The sequence below is a fragment of the Pyrgilauda ruficollis genome, unplaced genomic scaffold (assembly GCF_017590135.1).
Source record: "Pyrgilauda ruficollis isolate IOZ18807 unplaced genomic scaffold, ASM1759013v1 scaffold14, whole genome shotgun sequence".
Taxonomy (NCBI): Eukaryota; Metazoa; Chordata; class Aves; order Passeriformes; family Passeridae; genus Pyrgilauda; species Pyrgilauda ruficollis.
In genome coordinates, this window is record NW_024512543.1 from 5,359,700 (window position 1) to 5,375,231 (window position 15,532).

A 15,532-nucleotide genomic window follows, 5' to 3' on the forward strand; every position below is an offset into this window, starting at 1 on the left:
TGAAATGAAGGCTGCCTTACAGAGCTGTGACCTGGGATGTCTGCAGCAAACCAGGCATCACACAGAGATTTAGGCACAAAGCAAGTTGGTTGCATGAGCAGGAAGCTGGAACAAAATTGTAACTGTAACTCAGTGTGCCTGCCTGAGCCCAGCTTGAGGATTTCCTACAGGACGCTCACACTTTCGCTGCAACTGCATTTTCCTTTTCATCCTGAAAAGGTTTTGCAAACAATGCCCGGGAACAAGCATGGCTTTACCAGGTCTTTCTCTTTCATAAACATGCAGATGGCTCACCTTTCCTAAACTGTTCTCTAAATGTTTCCCTCACAGCTCTAAATGACACTTGGGAGGATGTGAAAGACAGCAGTGAAGGGAGCTGTGCCTTCATTGTGTAGATAATTCCAAAACACTCAAGTAAAAAACACATAACTGCGCAAAAAATGCTTAAAATATGAATTCTAACTCAGCTGGCAGCTGCTGTAGCAGGGGCCAAGAATGCTGTGGGAGAACGTGCCTGTGCAGAGGTTGAAGCTAGCAACAAGGCACAGGGTGCAGGATTGCTGTCACAACTCTGCTGCTATGGTGACTTTTGGTTAATTTTAATTGTTTCCACCTCCCTTTTTGTGCCTTTTCATAGATGAAAATAGTTTTATCCATCTCATGAGAGAGAAATGTTGTGGGAGGCAATTTACATATATGTGTGTATATATATGTTGTGCTATAAGATTTTTCTAATACTGATGTAGATGGAGACTTCAGATTTTTCTCATTTTTGGGGGGAGGCAGGATTTATGAATTAACTCGGTCAACACTGAGCTAGAAGCCAGCCAGGAAAGCAGCCCAGATCCGTGAACGCTGCCATGCCCAAAGAAAATCCAAACTGCAGTTGTAGCACCTTTCCCTACAGTAGCAGAGCCACAGCTCTGAGGTGGAGGCCTCTTTGCAGCCCATGCACTTCACAGGGGTCAGGAGGAAAGCCTTTGGAGTGATATAATCATCCCATGTGCCAGCATAAGTCAGGTTGCCTGTGACAGGGCTGGAGACAGGAAAAGGGTTTTCTGTGAGAAATACCTGCCCAGGGGAAGGGGAGATACTTAGGCTGTTTTCACCACAGGAGCACTGCCTCATGAACTCTTTGCTCTGGACCTCCTTCCCTGTATCACTGCTTCTCATTTTTTCCTTCTCCTCCCTTACTGTACTTTGCCATTCAGCACACAAATCTGTTTTTTTATGTTTGTACAGCTCCTTAGACAATATGGCCTTTGAACACTTACAGTAACATGATTATTTTAGGGCATTGACAGCTGTTCAGATTTCCTTTATAGTATTGTTTAGATCCTTTTCATTGAAATGTGAAAGTACTGCTAATGCAGGCCGTGCTGGCAATGCAGACTCAAGCTAGTTTATTTCAGTATGTATGCAATTTCTTCCTATGCAATTCAGGAACCTTCCTGAAGTAGAAATGAGTCATTACTCCTTCATAAACCCACTGCAGACAGTCCCCTCCGCTGGCAGCGGCTCAGAGCCATCTCCATGTTATGCCACTTGCAAAGAAATGGCTCTGTGTGTGTGTCTCTCTGTTTTTCTTCCTCTCCCCCCACTGCCCCTGGCTTTCCACAGTAATTGCCATTCTCCTCCATTCCCAGAAGTACAGGGAGAGCTACAGGAAATTATATTGCTAATTAAGCTATAGAAGAGAATACAAAAGCCCTAAACTATAAATACTCCATCTGTGTTAAAAACTAGTGACATGTATTGTCCTTGCTGGTTGGAAGCCAGTGCAGCCAAGGAGCTAGGCAGAGACTTTGGGAGCAGGCAGTGCAGGCAGCATGCTCTCAAAGAGCCTCTGGCTGCTGCCCCCAGACTCAAGTCACAGCATCACTGCAGCAAGAAATGAGGATCACAAGCAAAGCCACGATTCCATGTTATCCAGCTTTTCTAAATACAAGCTGCACCAAAGTACAGGTGATGCCTGTCAGGATTTTTATAGTGTCAGGCTTAAAGCAGCAGCTTTCTAGCAGCAGTGTAGTCCGTGGTGACGGGATGAAGCTGGAAGGTGGCTCGCAGCCTCTGCAGCAGCACCCCGAGCGAAGGCGTGTGCTGGTGCATTAGTGCACCCCAGCCCCCCTGCGCCCCCGCACACCTGGACCTGCTGCATATGCCTGGAGCATCGCCCAGGCCACAGCCTGCTGGTGCCTGTAGCAGCTGTCTGGTGCCCAGCTCATCCACACCCAGTGCCTGCAGGACTTGCCCGGCTGGTGGGGCTGTGGGGCCTTCCAGAAGGACAATTCTCAGGGCAAGGGTGTGGAACAGGTGCCTTGCTAGGTGCCATTCATTGCTTCTGAACACCCACTTTCTGCCTGGCACTGTCATGCCACGATGTGCCTGCACGAATCTGTGCTTCCTGTCATTGGCCGATTTCCTGTCTCTAAATCCTGGATTTGTGCAGAGGTGTTAAAACCACTTTGTGATATTTGGTACTGAGGCAAGTGGCTGAAGAGGCAGAGTGGGCACTGGGAATGGTGCCTTCTGCTACTGCACCCACAGGCTGCACCCTGGCTATGAGTTTTTCTTTACAACAAACCAAGTTAGGTTTGGAATAATCCACATTTTTTGGTTTTGATGGAATTTAAGATGTTCTTATTCTTCACAGGCAAGAGATTTAAGAAAAATAGCAAATATGTAGAAAAAAACAATGAACCTTGATACTCGGTGATGCTGTGTGTGCACAAAACTCATGTTTTCTAGATCATAGAAATACGAACAGGAGCAGAGATCTGATCTACAAAAGTACTTACATGATACTACTGATCACTACAAGTGTTTCAGTTCAAAGTCTCAGGCCTCAAGACCCGTGCCAAGATGCTGGTTGGCACATGTGCAGAAATTCATACCCATTAACCAGAGCTACAGGAGGTGCTGGCAGCACTCCTTGGCCTTAAAATGGTAGAGGCAGCACAAGATCAATTAGCTAAAACACCCGACTGTTTATCAGAGGGGGCCACAGTGATGCACCCCCATGTAAACTTGTGCACAACTGGGCATTGGTTTGGTAAATCATTTTTTTGAGGCAGTTTCTCGTAGTAAAACCAAAATTACACTAAGAGCTACATGCAAAAGGACATATTTCCTAGTGGAAGCACTCCAAATTCAAGCACTTATAAAATTGTGCTTTCCTTCTTAACTTTGACAGTCAATGCCTGTTTGTTACAATGGTGGTTCATTACTTAATTATATGTCTCTTTGGCCCATGTTTCTTGCCTAACATGCTTCATGTTGTGCAGTGAATGAAAAAGAGTTTTGGACAGCCCATTCTGCCTAGAGAATGAGGCAGGTGTCCTGCAGGACAATAGTACCATAAACAGCTTTATTGTTATTTGTGTATGCCAGAAGCCAGATCAATGTTTTAAGCAGGTTTCATCTCACCTCTGTTTAGCACCAAATGGAAATTTGCACTTTGGAGATAATGTGATCAGCTGTGAACAGCTCTCTGCTCCCACTGCCATGGCTCCCAGTCAAGGGGTCCTCTTGCTCCCAGTTTCTGTTCCCCGGGGACTTATAGAGGTTGCCTCTGCCAGCTCAGGGAGCAGAGCCAGCTCAGAGGGCTGCCAAGGCTAGTGTCAATGCAGGGAGGGAAAAGTAGGACTTCTCTCCTTGGCAGCAAGCTGTTAGATCAATGCAAGCCATAAATAATATCAACCACCCTTTCTAAGGAACAAGCACATTGCCCCAGGAAAAGTGCTCTCAGTTCTTAATTAACTGCCCAAGCTACAATACACAATACACAAACTCTCTTCTACACGAAATGAAGTGCCTGCAAAATGGACTGCCCTGCTTACTGTGGCCTCTTCTGGGTGAGAGAACTATTTGCCCACAGGGCTTCTGTGTGCAGTTCTGGGGCAGCAGGATAGACACTCAACAGGCACTGATGAAGAGCAGAAAATCCTGCTCACCAGGCAGTTGTTTCTCCCTGAATGCCCCCTCCCTCCCCAAGTAAAGGACAGCTACAGAAGGCTTTCAAAACCCAAACCTTCTGGAGAAAATCCAGTGACTGCATTGAATAGAGCAGGTTCTTCCCCAGTGACATTAGAGGGATCCATCTTCCCTCACACACCACAGGCACCAGCATGTTTTTTCTGGGTAGCAGTAGCTGGTTATCTGGTTACCCAATGAAGCTCAAAGCTCAGCTTGTGCCACTGCAGCCCACTCACACACAGCCACTGCAGTGAGCAGTGATCTGTAGTTCCATAGGGTTCCTCTGCAGTCAGTGGTGGGAGACAAGCAGAGCAAAGTCATAGAATCACAGAGTAGTTTGGGTTAGAAGAGACCTTTAAAGGTCGTCTAGTCCTGCAATAAGCAGGAACATCAACTACATCAGATTGCTCAGAGACCTGTCCAACCTGACTGAATATTTCCAGGGATAGGACATCTACCATGTCTCTGGGCAACCTCTTCCAGTGTCTTACCACCCTCATTGTAAAAAAACTTCTTTGCTGCATCTAGCCTAAATCTACCCTCCTTTGGTTTAAAGCCATTAGTCCTTCCTATTGGTACAAACTTTAATATAAAGTGTGTCCCCATCTTTTTCATAATCCCTGTTGAAGCACTGAAAGGCCACAATGAGATCTCCCTAGAGCCTTGTCTTCTCCAGGCTTTCCTCACAGGAAAAGTGCTCCACCCCTTTGATGATTTTTGTGGCCCTCTTCTGAAACTATTGCAACAGGTCCTTGTCCTTCCTCTGCTGGGAACCCCATAGCTGGATGCAGCACTGCTGATGGGATCTTCACCACACTGCAGCACCTTAATGTCTTTCTTGTTGGGAGGGGCCCAGAACTGAACACAGGATTTGAGATGCAGCCTGACGGGTGCTGAGTACAGAGGAGATCACTGCCCTGGTCGTACTGGACACACTACTGTCCATTATGTCCACCAGCACCCCGAAGTCCTCCTCTACAGGGCTGCTCTCCAACCCTTCACCCCCAGCCTGTATTGATGCTGGGGGTTGCCCCAGTCCAAGTGCAGGACTTTGCACTTAACTTTATTATTCAGCCTTATTGAACCTCATGAGGTTGACATGGGCCCATCTTGAGCTTATTCAGGTCCCTCTGGATGGCATCCTGCCCCTCAGGCATCATCCTCTTTACCTTCCCACAGATGCAGTTTAGTTGAATATGTGTTTGCTGAGCCCTGTATACTTTGCTGCCATGACCCTTTAGCACTTTCAGAATATAACCAATATTTCCTTAGTGTAGTGCTGTAGCATACTTTCCCTTATTTGATGGCTTGTTAATGAGTTTTAACTAAGCTGAATATCAGAAGGATGGGTGTTCAGTCTCATGACAGCCTCCATGCTCAGGGTGCCTTCACTTTCAGTACAAACCATTCTTGCGATTTCTCTCTTTGAGAAGCTCCCAGCTGTGCTGTGGAAGTATGAACAAGCCCTCCCCTGACCCATACAATTCTACTTTGATAGACTGAGCTTGTTAACTACTTCCCTGCTTTTCTTTGCATATCTTAGAAAAAATTATGGTCTCCTACAGAACTAAAAGTGCTTTCTGAGGGTAGGGAAACATCCTCTCTAAAGCAAATGCTGTATATGTTGGAGGGAAAACTAGGGGCTTCATAATGCAATTGTTAAACCTTTCTCCTCTCTGGAGCAGCAGAGCACAAACCTCAACCCACCATGAGCTCAATGACCATGAGCTCAATGCTGAATAGAAAGCATGTCAACATGAGCAATTTATCAGTCAGAGCCTTGCCCAGCAGTTCTCTGCAATCCAGTTGGAGGGACCCACCTGCATCTTGACAGTCATCGGCAGGCAGGGAGATGAGAATGGTTCCCACGACCATCTTCAAACTCTGATTCTCTTAGGGAAGGAAGGGGCTTCTGGCTGCTGGGTAACACAGTTGGTCTTGCAAGGCACATGGTGTTAGTCCAGGCTGGATAGCTGTCAGGACTGGATTCTACATGTTGTCTGTGCACTGAGACATCACATTTTTAATGGTACAGTTAGAGATGTTTTGGGTTTTTTTTTTCCCATTAGATCTTTTTTTCATTAAGAGTCCCACTAGACACACACTAGGAGAAAGAATCATGACACCACAGAAAGCTGTCAGTTCATTCCTGTACAATTTTCAGATGCATGCACATTTGTAAACTAACCTGTGTCAGCAATGCTGGATCTGCATATACATCTGCATACATACCTATATGTGCATAAATTTTGCATAAAGTGCTAATATCACAAGGCAAAGGATGGAAAAACTTGCTTCTTGTGCATGAGGATTCTTGTACTGTTCTGCTGATGGAGAAAGATTTGCATGAGCTTGGACATGTAGTTGTGTTAGGATTTGTAAATAATTTATCTGCATTTTGTCAATTTAAGCTAAATACTATATCTAATACCTTATAGGTGAAGTCATTAGGCTTCATTGGGCTAACTCAAACATTATGTAAGCATAATGCAAACTGTTCATCAAAAGAATAAGGACTCTGTTCCCTCAGACTGGGCTGTAAATGAGACTTAAGCAAGCATGCATTTGTTTCATTTGATGGGAAGATTTAAACCTATTCAAATGTCCAGTGTCTTTAAAAGGTCTTTTATCCTTGTTGTCATGTTTTGTACTAAAACAAATGCCAATGAGTAAGAAAAACAGAGGCCATGTGGACATGTCAGGTATGAGCACCTCCAATGAGTAAGTCTGTACGTCTGTCAGTCTGGGTGAGATAGGTTTTTCTTTCCTTTGCTCCAAGGTGACAGCTTATTTGGAAAATTGGGCTAATGGCTTCCATGTGGATAAATGCTGAAGGTGTCATTTCACAGCTGTGCTCTCCTGAAAGCTGAGGTTGGAAAGGGATGATTTATTTCCACCTGGAAAATTCCTGGGTTTGCTAACTGAGATTGTGCTTCTTCTCATTGGTGACTGAAATACTTGTGCCAGTTGTGGGTGACATAATGATGTAACCACACATACATGTGTGATTCATATCTCAGATAATATAAAAATCCTTTCAAAAACCCCAAAGAGTAACTTGTCAGGCTGATACTCAGTGTAGGTCTCTAAGAGAGATGTTGTTGCCAAGTGCTAGATCAAATGCTGGTGACAGTTTCTGATAAATTGATGTTTACAGCATGTTAATACCAAGAAAAAAGGAAAGCATTTGGCAATAAATCTTTTGGGAAAGGACGCGGCACATCTAGACAGGAAGGGGTGGTATCATGTTGCCATAATTTATGCCACAAGGTGCAGTGAGAAGTGCAAGACTGGAGCCCATATATTCATTACTCCACAAAGACATCCCACTGGAGCTGCAGAGGTGAGCTGGAGTTGCACTGGCACAGCCCAGGATGAGGCAGCCCAAGACCTGAGGGGCAGCAGGTGAAAGCAGCAGTGCAGGGTTGCTGTGCTGCAGGGCGAGCTTCACCTCCTGCATTCTTGTGTATAGGAATAGTAGGAAATGCTCTGCTCCCCTTGCAACGAGCAATAAAGATTGCATCTAGTGAGTTTTCATCATAAACTTGTCATCAAACCCCTCACACAATTTAAGATTCTCCCATGAAATGACAATTTTGTAAATGGATGGGAATCCTATCCTGAGATTTTACAAAGCAATTACTGAAATTTGGGAACTGTTTGTTCTCTGGATAACATTATTAAAATGTGTTGACCTTCACGACAATATTGCTGATGAACTAAAAATGGGCAGGAAGCAGGCAGAAGTGCAACATTCCAGTTGTTTTGTCAGATGTACTTCCTTTATTGCTCTAAAATGGTGCAAGGAAATATATTGGGTTTTTTGTTTTTTTTTACTGCTTTAGATATCCGTTCATCACCTGAATTTTTCCTGATATTATTGCACTGCTCTGGGGGGCATCTGGCATCTGTTTATTTGTGTGCTGAGAGCTTGCTTCAGTGAACTGCTGATGGAAGAGTTCAGCATTTCTCTGCTCATCAGAGCTGGTTTATTTGTTTAATCAGCAACTCTGTGCTCTTGGTTGTCTGTGCCCTGTGAAGCTGGGACTGTGCTTCCACATCAGTATTAGAGAAGGATTACATTGCAATTCAGCTTGATCTTTCCATTCAACATGCAGCTATGCTTACTTTTTCATTTGTGTTAGGCCAGACCATCACATTGCAACAAAGCTACATCAGCTTATGCTGGGTGAGGGGTCCTGCAAATGCTGTGTGCTTCAAAGTACTGCCAAAATAAGCCTCTGATAGATTAATTGCCCACAGCTGTCAATGATCAATGCAATCACTCTCAGGTGAGTTGGTGAAGAGACAGAGGGGGAAGCCACTGACCACACCATTGCTTGAAGGAATAACACGTGTGCTTCTTCCTTTGCCTATTGCCATCTTTGGGGTAAGCACTCACCCCTGGGAACTTGTTTTTGTAATGGCAGAAAATTGGATAGAGAGTGTTGAAAGATTTTCTGTCTACCCTGCATTGCTTACTTGCTGTATTTTTTGGCAGTCACAGAAGGAGGTGATGGTTAAGAGTGTTAAGACAGGATGAAGAAAGAGGTCTATTACTACCAGTGAGGATACATTTTTAATGGATCTTATAGCAGACATATTAAAATGGATGCATTAATAAAAGGCAGTACCTGCTGTTTTGTCTTTGTAGGAGGAACAGGAAGAAAATTACCTTTAAGAAGCGGTTGAATGTAGAATTTTTAAAGGTCTAGAGAGGTTATGTCCAACAGGACTGGTAATGCCATGCAACCATAATGGATGCACTCTTCTAAATGAAAATAAATAGATCGTGCCATTTGGAGTGGCAAATGTAGAAAGGGTGGCAGAATAAGTATAAATAAGACAAAGAAGGCTGAGGTCCATGTGGAATCAATTGTGGCCATGGATGTCAGGGATAGCAGGAAATATATGTCAATAACAAAAGGAGAATTAAGGGAATATGGGCCTGTTGGCAAATGAAGGGTGGGCCCTGATAACAGAGGCACTGAATGCCTTTTTTGCATTGGTCTTTACTGACAAGACCAGCCATCAGGAAACCCTGACCTGGGAGCCCAGGGTAAAGGAGTGTTGGAAGACCTTGCCTTGGCTAAAGAGGATTGGACTAGAGGACATCCACAAGTCCGTGAGCCCAGACAGGATGCCTCCATGAGTGCTGAGAGAGCTGGCAGATACCATACTGGGCTACTCACCATCATCTTTGTGGCAATCAGCAGAGGTGCCTAAAGGACTGGAAGAAAGTGAATGTGACCTCAGCCTTCAAAAATGGCAAGAAGGAGAACCTAAGGAGCTACTGGCTGTTCAGCTTCATCCGAGCCCCTGGAAAGGGAAAGAGTACCTCATTCTGGAGGCTTGCTGGAAAGCATCTCTGTAGAGAAGGACCTGGGAGCCCTGGTGGACAACAAGCTCCATGAGCCAGCAGGGCCCTTGTGAACAAGGACAATGGGATCCTGTGCTGCATTAAGAAGAACATTGCCAGTAGGTCAAGAGAGGTGATCCTGCCTCTCTGCTCAGCCCTGGTGAGGCCACATCTAGAGTGCTGTGTCCAGTTCTGGGCTCCTCAGGACAAGACGGACATGGAGCTCCTGGAGTGGGTCCAACAAAGGGCTATGAAGATGAAGAGGGGATTGAAACATCTCTCTTACAAGGAAAGACTGAGGGAGCTGGGCCTGTTCAGCCTCAAGAAGAGACAACTGAGAGGGGGACCTCATCAATGTATTTAAGTATCTGAAGGGAGGGTACCAAGAGGATGGAGCCAGGCTGTTCTCTGCCAAAGCAATAGGACAAGAGGCAATGAGCAGAAACTGATGCACAGCAAATTCCAGCAGAACAAAAGGAAAAAAATACTTTTTTACTCTGTGGGTGAGTGTGCACTGTAGCAGTTGTCCGAGAGGTTGTGGAATCTTGCTCACTGGAGATATTTAAGAACCACCTGGATGCAATCCCATGCCATGTGCTCTAGGATGACCCCACTTGAGCATTAAGGTTGGACTAAATGATCCCTTGCATCCTGACCCATTCTGTGACTCTGAAATTATTCATGCACCATTAATAATTCTAGCATAGATACCTGATGTCTGATCATTTTACTATCTGATATTTTACTGATTCATTTTGTTCCTAATTGAGGCTTTCTATTGTCCTAGAGGAAGGCTAGGGGACATGGCATAAGTAACAGCCTGATCCACTGGGTTTTCTGTATTCATGAGCCTCCAATTCCATGAAGAGGAACTGGAAATCCTTTTCACTAGGGGTTAATGTATGAGGCTCAGAGTGGATGAAGTTTGTGTGCTCTTTTTAATAAGTGCTGCTTTTCTTTGAATAGACACTCAAGCTGCCTGAATTAGAGCGCTGCCTGAAGGGACAGGTATTATGAAAAGAGCTGCCAAAGCCTCTGTGTGTAAGTGGGAAGCCACTGATTATCACAAGAGGATCTAAATTGAAAGGTGACATTCAAAAGACCATTAAGATAAAAGCCAGGATAGATTTCCTTCCAACCTCACTTAATAGAAACTTTAGTTTAAAATCCCCTTTCCTGAGAGAATGTGTGATTTCATATACACAGCTTATTCCTTAATTGGGTACAGTCAGCTCCTTTAGAAAGCAATTGCTTAGCCAGGAGAGGTAGTGAGATTAATTGCAGTGGTAACAAGAATGCCAATATATATATGGCAAATATGTATTTCTAATCTTTCAGCCATGAAAGCCAAGTGGAAAACACAGTACCAGCTACTTCCAGATGGTTTTCCAGGAGAACAAGCACAGATACGGTATGGACAAAATTGTCTCTACTGCATAAACCAGGTTTCCTGATGCATGGTTTTTGTGGAACTTTAGGAAATTGGAATGAATGGTGTATACGGTGAATTTTTGTTGCTCTATTTGCTTGTCCTCTGAACTCCCTTCAAGACTGTTGCCTACAGTGTGCTCTCCAAGGCTCTACGTAACCTAGTTTTGAACAAAGCATGAAACTGGGATCTGTCCTTTCTGCCTGAAAACTGTCCCATAATTTCACAGTTCTCCCTGCTTAGTCAGAGCTTGTAGCTGAGAAATGTTTCAGTACTGTCCCATTTTTCCTGTTACAACTGTGTGACTTTTCCCAGAAGAATACATAGGAATGTGTGTGTGTGACTGGTTATCCCATCTGAGCATTAACCAGATTGCAATGTGAGCTGAGACTTGGAAGTGTGGATTGAAGAAAAAGTGATGACAATCACTGTTGGTAGTTACCATTTGTCAAGCATAAAATATACTTCCATTTTGCCAGTCTTTTCCCTGTAAAGCCAGTGATGCTGTCAGCCTGGCTGGTCCCTGGGACCTGCTGCTGATCAAAAGCTGCTGCTTTATCCTGCGGCTTAGGGATGACTCTGACCAAGATCTCAAGACCCAGACTAGTATCTAAACAATGCTTCTCCTGTGATAATAGTCATTGCAGCAGCACAAATCCAACTTCCTCTGTCTTTTCCGTCCCATCATGTCCTACCCATGTGCAAGTCCCAGTATTAGCAGAAACAGGCAGCAAATGGACTGCCTAATTTGCTGAAGTCAGATCTCTAAGTATCACTTGGCTGTATGATGGTGTACTGCTGCTGCACAGCTGGGCCTTGAAGTTCTCAGCTATTGTGCATGGAAGGAAGTGCATGAAATGAGTGGGTCACTTTTGTTATGTGCCAGTTCAAAAGCCTGCTGTCTTCAGGAGTTATGGCAGGCTTTTTCAACAACTTCCTTATTTGCAGAGGGTTGTCTTTGTCTTGTAATGCAAGATCAAGGATCCACCAAACCTGCAACAGGTGCAGAGCCAGACCCACAATGTATCACATCATGCCTTCCATCGGATCCTGCTGTGAGCGGTTGCAGCAAGCTGCCCTCGACCCTGCCTCCCACCCAACTTCTTGGCTCACCACCATGTTAAGGCTGCCTGAAACTCAGCACCTGGCTGAGAAGCTTTGCAAAAGAGCTGTTTTAGCCTTCAGAATTTTAAATACTTACATTAAATTCTCACTATAGTAGGCTTTGATTTTGCTGACCACACTTTAGCGAAGTCCCTGCTTCTGTGCGTGATTAATATTTAGCCCAGATGGGAGAAGTTTGTCTTTGGAGGGATTTGAGCAAGAAGCATAAGATGAAGCAAACTTGGCAAACAGTCCCACCCACTGTCATGTTATCAGGGTTGCTCTGGGGAAGGTAGGGGAGGTGACTTTGGGTTTTGCAGGAAATCAGTGGTAGAACTCATCACAGCCCAGCCCTGACTTTTATTTCTACAAGAGTACAGCTTTTTTTTCATCATCTCTTGTAATTAATTGCCTCATTTAGTCTGACTCCAGAAAATAAATACTGATGACACATCTCTTTTACAAGGCAAAGTAGAAAAGTACTTTCAAATTTCTCTCTCACACATTCTTTATTTCAGAATTTTGTTTTGTGTTTGATATTTCTGGATTTAGCATAGAGTTAAAAAGCAGCCTTAGTCCTCATGTTTTTTTCCTGTTCTTCACAGATCTGTTTGGCAAACAGTCCTAAAATTGCCAGAGCTGGTAGTAGATACAGGCACAGCTCACTGCTACCTGCTATTCTGTGAAGACTTTTAGTTTCCTGCTTGGAAACAATCATGCTAACAGCCAGCTCCAGGGAGTTGAGGATGAAAATAGCCTGAGTCTGCCTTCCTCCTCCTAGACCAGAACTGTTACCTCTCATTCACTCATTATTGCTTTGTCCAACTTAATTTTAAATGTACCAAGCAGTAGAGCTTCTGTTGCATTACTTTTGAGAGACAATTTTGTATACCTCACCGTCAAGAAATCCTTCCTCAGACTCCACATTTTCCCTTCCTATCTTTACCCCTGAATGCTAATTTAATCCTGGTTGATTTTGCTGATTGTGTCCTTGCTCTTCATAATATGTAAACCCTCTCAGGTCTTTCCTGTCATCACTTGACTGTGCTACAATCATTAACCCCTTGAGCCTTAGTCTTCTGTTTGTAAGCAATTCAAGTTTTGCCAACAGCTTAAGAGACAACACCACAAATCTTCAAACCTGCCTCATCAGCAGAGTGGTGGAAATTATTCTTTTAACCACCCCAGAAAAAAAAAAAAAAAAAAAAAAGGAGAAAAATGTCAGCACAAACAGAAATTTTCTTCCTTTGGAGAAATAACATATGTAATCAATGTTAGTTTTGATGAGAAATTGCAAAATAAAGCTGCTTTGTTTTTAGCAGTCCACCCTGACCTTTTTTGCAGTCATTCATTGCATTGTGTTTAGTTTGTTCCTCTACCTCCACTAACTTCCAGCTACATTAGCTAATGAAAGGGTGCTTAGCCAGGCAGATCTTTAAATGCTTGTAGCATCCAAAAGTAAGAAGGTTAATAGTCCAAATGCTCTAGCGTTTGAAGACGCTTACAGCATAAAAGATTTCTTTTGCATTTTTATTGCCTTAAAAGCCACCATAGATGATTGGAAAATACTTTGAGGACACACTTTTGGCATGTGTTGAAAGACACATCCCTGCAGTGGTGCATGTGCTGTGTTTCTTGAGGCAGGGTGAAGGGCTTCAGGGGTCTCAGGATCCAGGAGTTCCTATTAAACACTCACTGCAGTAGCTGGTTGGGAGAGTTGGTCTTTACCTACGAATCTGCTTATTCAAACAGAATCCCCTGAATTGCTGTAGGGGAAGAACAAAGTACTTGAGGGTATTTAAAAGGTCATCTTCCATGACTGACTGTGGTACATCACCAGTTGCTCTCTGCATGGATGCAGATTCCTTTTGTCACTGATTGTTCACCCTTACCCTGTTCTGAATCTGAGTATTTTGTTATCTGCTCTTCTCTGTCATTAAAACCCCTTCCCTTCTGCAACCCTCTCAGTCTTTCTATTGCTTCCCAACTAGGATACCCATATTCTTGACAAACCCTGACCTTGCATGGTACAGAGATACCTGCTTCAGGAAAATCTGCAAATGTGGATGCTGGCACATGGAATAGATTAGAAAGGTCAGGGATCAAACACAATTGTGTTGATCAGGAATCTGCAAGGTGAGGGAAGCAGAGCACAAGCAAACACCTCTCACCTTGTGGGGTGTGCAGCTGCCACTTCAACGTGCATGTACTCATGGCCAGCCACCCCTGGGCTAGGACCCATGTGTTTTGATAATGCACTGTTTATATAGCCTAAGTCATCCATTATTCCTGTCTGTTCTGGGATTTCTTTACATCTAGAGAGGTTTTTGAATTGGGCTACTCCCTGAATAACAGATATTTTTTAAAAATAGAGAAAAAAAGCCAAAATCTTCAGCAAGGCTGAATAATTAATATTTCGCACATTTTTACAGACAGTCCAAAGCTTTTTCCTAAGTTCTTGGACTATGTTTTTTCCTACCTCAAGCACTTATAGAAAACAATGCATGACTTCTTTGTCATCAGATGAATATGCTAGAAAACTGTCCAGGAAAATCTGTAGTCTAGTCTTTATCCCACAAGGCAGGTCCTCTGGATGCTGCCCATCTGCCTAAATTGAGCTCCACAGTAGTTGCCAGGGCTAGGAAGAAATCAGATGTTCCTACAGGACTCTGGCAAAGGGAGTACTGGGGCTGGGAGCTCACAATCATGACCATATGGTCACAGGAAAGGAGCAGAAGACAAGAGTCTCTAACACACCTGTGACCCATCAGAAGGCACAATGAAGCTGGAGACTGAGATGAAATTGCTTCTAATGAGTGAACCACTGCAGGGGCTGGGTGTGAACTAAACCCTTTTGGACTTTGGTCTTCAGACTTCCCAGCAGCAAAAGCTTGCCTAAAAGGCAGTTTTCTCCGAATAGAGGATAAGCAGTCTAGCAAATGTACATATGCCTCAGCAAAATGAATTTTAAATTAATCTACCATGTAGAATTGCAAGTGAAGTAGATTCAAGGAGCATGTGATAAGGTGGTATATATTTGGGTCTCAGTAAAGCATTTAAAAAGAGTTCATCAAAGATGATTCAAATTGCCTTGGTTCTGACATAGACTTAGCCATTTTTAAAACTGCCCAAGATTCTGCTAAGATAGGATAGCTGGCAACAAGGTGTCAGTGGAGAGCACAAGGGAATCAGGGAGCAATGATGAGATATGCAATGTTAAATAGTCTGAAATCTGTATTCAGAAAAATCCCCATGCAGGAACCAAATGAGGGAATAGACATTACCTGAAAGCTGTTCCTGGAGAGTACTGGACGGCAAGGAGCTGTAGGTTCAGGGAAAGGAAAGATGATAACAAACAATATGATGGTGAAATGTGTGGAAAGTGCAAAATGATGGCAAAATATGTCAACTTACTGGGCCAAGCCTGGGGGAAGAGACCCCAAGAGAGTTTTAATCTTGGCAACAGTAAATGATACATAAAGCTGCAGTGCAGCAGGCTCACTATGATATTATTCTTTACTAATTTCCATGGTATCTGAGCACTGCAGAGATTATCTAAATAGACACTTTCTGAAGAAACTCTTCTCCCTGCTAGGATACATTAGGAACTTTATTTACCAGCTTTTATATTTTGCAGTGGGGTATATTGAGAAGAGAGGCTTGAA